Source organism: Rhipicephalus microplus, chromosome 6, assembly GCF_043290135.1.
Source record: "Rhipicephalus microplus isolate Deutch F79 chromosome 6, USDA_Rmic, whole genome shotgun sequence".
NCBI classification, from domain to species: domain Eukaryota; kingdom Metazoa; phylum Arthropoda; class Arachnida; order Ixodida; family Ixodidae; genus Rhipicephalus; species Rhipicephalus microplus.
In genome coordinates, this window is record NC_134705.1 from 114,689,909 (window position 1) to 114,694,886 (window position 4,978).

Here is a 4,978-nt window from a genome sequence, read left to right on the forward strand (position 1 = left end):
AAATACGCCGGGTTCGCTAACACGCACCTGTATTAAATCGACCCAAACTTGCAACTTCGTTTGCCATCCGGGCTCTGACGATGCACTAAAACTTCACTGTGTCGCATGGGGTTGGGCGCAGCATCTACGAATGCGTACTCTTGTCTCCTTGGAATGGCGAACGATTCGGCATGCTAACGTCTGCGCCTGCGAGGAAACGCTTGAGCACATTCTATGCCGTTGCCCAGCATACCAGTCTGAACGACGTATTATGGAATCCAAGCTCTGTCAGCTAGATTCACGGCCGCTTTCAGCAGAGAAGATTCTGGCACCTTGGCCAGGAGTTTCCCATACGCGCAAAGCCAAGAAAGCCCTCTTGTACATCTCAAGGACCATCAGGCTTTATTACCGATTGGGAAAAACAGTCTGAGACCATGCTGTGTAGTCTCGAGCTGACCATGCATCCTTCTCTGCTTTTCAAGCGTGCACGGTGAAGAACCCCAGGAGGTCGAAATTCCCTGAGCCCTCCACTACGGCGTCTCTCATATATATATATATATATATATATATATATATGGTGGTTTTGAGACGTTAATCCCAACATACTAATGAACTGAACGCCAAAAGTAAAAGAAGCTTAAACTATGTAGCAGAGCGAACTAGAAATCAAGCCTTTCAATAAACGCATTTTCCCTGCACGAGCTTGGCTGCCGTCTTCACCAATTAAACAAGTGACAGCGCACTTCTGTCAGTCCAGTCAGACTTGCAGGAAACTGTGTTTACTCATGTGGCCAAGTAAAATCAATACCTGCTCAAATAAACGGTCGAAGCTCTTGGGCTCGCGCGTTGCCGATATGAAACACTGAGAAACCTTCGCGGAACTAGACATAACCGAGTAAACACACTTCAGAGCCGCGGAAAACATGTGTTGCCTGGTTAAGTCATCATAGACAAATGCGTGGTTCACTTGTTCGGCGTAGCTCCCTTCGGCTTCGGTTCTCTGCCCGCCACTACTTGCTCTCTTTATCTTCCCCGTAGTCGCGATCTAACTTCTAATATCACTGAGCGAGGGGTGAGAAAAAGAGGAAGCAAGCGCTATAAACTCAAGTGAATCACTTCATGCGCTTCGCCTGATTCAAAATTTAAATTACGAAATAAGAAAACGCATTCAAAACAAAAAGAGAGGAGATCTTTACCGATATATCAATCTTTTTATTTGTAAAAAAAACTTGCGAAAGCCAATAAATGCTCCGTATAAACCACTCAGTCTGTATCCGTATAAACCACTCAGTCGTTACGAATCTCGTCTAATCTTGCAGTAAAGAAGGAGATGCTCCAAATGCACTGCTCGAGAATATAAGAAAAAAAAACACTACACAAAACCCCTAAGAGAGCTGGTTCATGCGTTAAATTTGTTCTCGCGGTTGTTTGAGAATGGTGCGCACCTGGAGGTGCAAGGCTTCTGTGCATTGTTGGAGGCTTCTGCGTGTTTTTTGTTTAGAAAAATACGTGGGCTAGATGAAAACAACTCAAACTAAACGACATTGATCGATGTTATACCAACAAAGCTTGTCTGTATATTTTTTATGCTTTGTGTATCGGGTGATTGCATCATGGAGTGCGAGACAGTATATATAGCAGTGTGAGGCAGTATTCGAAGCTAGAAAGGTCCTTTATTATGGAGTTCCGAAAAACTGTTTGCCTCATGGCCTGCGGGAAGTATTAGTGTGCAGAAGCAGGTTTTTAAAATTTAAAGTGTAAATAGAACACTTTCGATGAACGCTTTGTTTTTTTTTTATTGATTTGGTTGGGACAGGGAAGGGGTGATAGCACACTACGAGGTCTAGTGCATGAAGAGCCAGCATGGATAATTGCACACATCACAATAATTTCAGCTTTGTTAAAGTTTGCGGCCCAACAACCAATGCGGTGCCGCATCGAGTGCATGTTAAACAGTCAATAGAGCTGATGACGTCAGAACCAACAGCACGCTATGCGTATGCTACCCAATGGCAATCAACACAGTAAGACAGGTTCTAGTGCTGTAGGAATTTTCTCGCCACCTCTCTTTCGTGCAGCTCAGCCGTTTCCACAAAGGGGAGTAGCTCCGTATCTTTGTATGCGATCCGAGGGATGCCTTTGTTAACAATCCTTTTAACATTGCACTAAGAGAAATTGCCATGGTTTCATAGAATCACCCATAAAACCGTGAAATCGTGGCAGGCAGGGTTGCGCAGCGGGACCGTGCCCCGCCCTTCTTGCTCAAACTTTTTTTGCAAGGAAATAGCGAGTGAAAAACGACCATTTCCTGGGATTGCCCCCTCCTCAAAAAGGATTTTCCCCGCCCTCCAAAAAAATATTTCTGTCGATGCACCTGCTCTATTAGCTTTACTTGTTAACAAATATATATCTGGTATTCTTTTGGATAGCAGTAAAACCATCTCACTTTTATCGAGTATTGGATACACATGTATTTTCACCATGCTGCTCAGCGATGTGAATATTGCGCTTGAAAACTTTTCTTCAATGACATACTCAGTTTTCCGCACGTGTTATTATGTAACTTTATCTTTAGCTATGTGTACAATTTTGCGAAAGATATATAACTTTACGCCCCACGATCCGCTGATGTGGCGGAAGTGTTGCTCACTTACGTTCAAGCATTTGATGGCGAAATCGTCAAATTTGTTCTAATAAGTAATGTGGGAATTTGGTCGTGCACGAAGTGGCGAATGTAATACCTTACCAAATATATGTTTTTCTTTTTGCTTTTTCTTACAGCGATCCTGTTTTCACTTGTCGTAGAGCAAGCATGCGGACACGTAACCCTACTGAAAAAACCTATATAATTCCATACAGGATCCGTGTGCTTCAATACAGGGGTTACAGGAGCTAATACAGGAGCTGTACAGGAACCAAATGGGGGTAGATGGGTCTTATACAGGAGCTATATGGTGGTATGTAGGAGCTGAATGGGACCTGGACAGGACATATAGGGGTATGTAGGAGCTATACAGGCAATATGGATTTGGTATGTAGGACTCTCATCTAGCACAATATAGGAGCTAATGGGGCTGAATGGGGGCCATACGTAGGACTTGATAGGGCTCAATGTCAACCTTGATAGTCAATGTAGTATATCAGTAAACTTATTAGACCAAATACCTAGGCATGCATAACATTTTTGTTTTTTTTTGTGTGTTGAAAGGGCTAAATTACTAAGTTTTTCAGCTCCATTAGTTGGCTGTACACAACCTCAAGAAATAACCAATTTTAACTAGTTCATATCATGAGATGCAAATATGTGCAAAAGTATAACAGATAAGTATATCAGATAATTACCAAAGAACTTTATTTCATTTGATCACCTTAGTTGTACACGTGTTATATTTGCACAAATATTGCTGTTCAATTTATGAAAAAAAAGAATATTTTAAATGTTGTATTTGTGCAATGAATAATCTTTCTATGAGAAATCTCTAACAGAAAATAGTGAGTGAGTGATTTTCTATTATATGAACATACACAAAAAGATAAAAGACAATTAATCCTTATATTCAGGAGAGATATACCAAGCCGCGCTCACGTGCTCTGTCATTGAACAAAGGCACAAAGCACAAAGGGCCATGCAGGACTGCCAAGGAAGAGTGCGAATGAGCTCTACGAAGCTTGGACCTCGAGGAAAAAGTGCACTAGACACAGTCGAGAGGCAAGGCGTCTCTGTTATGACATAGCAATTGCGCTCTCTGGTCTAAACACACACAATGAAAAATATCGATTAAGTCTTAAATCTGTACAAGTACAAAATAATTACATACAAACACATTAAAAAGGTTTTGCAATACTGGTATTGTTGAAAGAAAACTACATCCAATATTCAGATCAATTTTCCATGCACTGCTCAAAACGGTCGATCTGAGAGTTTGGTTGGCTTCGCACAAGCTTGCTCACTTGTGAACGGTACTTGACTGTGTTTATTCCTCAGAATCAGAATAAGAGCAAATAACTATGAAATTTCGTTTGGTGTGCTTCCATCTGAGCCTTTGCAAACGGCTTATTGTACGTCTGCATCAAAGTATCTTCACCACTGGCCAACTAAGTATTTCTAATGCTACTCCTGTCTTACAACAAAATTGATTCAAATATACAGTTTAACTTTCAACACATTACTTTAAATAGTTGAATAAGTGTTTGGGCGGCACAAGCTTGCTTGCTTGTAAAATGTACTTGGCTGTGTTTATTGCTCAAAAGCTAAATAGGAGCAAATAGTTCTCAAGATTTTGTTTCGTGTGCTTTCATCTGAACCTTTGAAAACTTCTTGTTGTACGCATTCATATATCACATCATTCCAACTCAACAGCTAATGGTCACGATACTCATGTCTTGCAAACAAAAGTTGCTCAAGTTGTTGTTTTGAGCTTCCATGCATTACTTGAAAAGGTTGGCAAGAGTGTTTAGTGGCACAAGTTTTCCTCTTCGTGATACTTGGTTGGGCTATCACAGAGAAGGTGTACATTAGCAAATATTTCTCCACGATTTGTTTTGTGCGCTTTTGACTGAACCTTTCAAAACGGCTTGTTGTATGCTTGCATGTACAGCATCATGCCGATTGGACAGCTATTTACAACGGTACTCATGTCTTGCAAACAAAATGGGCTCAATTTTTCATTTTTAGTTTCCACGTATTGCTTTAAATGGTTGATGAGAATGTTATTGTGGCACAAGAATTCTTGTCTGTGATACTTGGCAGTGTTTATCACTCAGAAGGTGGACAAGAGGAAATAATTCTCCACGCTTTGTTTTGTGCGCTTCTATCTGAACCTTTTAAAACGTCTTGTTATATGCTTGCATGTACAGCATCATGCCCATTGGACAGCTATTCGCAATGGTACTCATGTCTTGCAAACAAAAGGGGCTCAATTTTTCATTTTGAGTTTCCAGGTATTGCTTGAAATGGTTCACGAGAGTGTTTTTGTGGCACAAGAATGCTTGTCTGTGA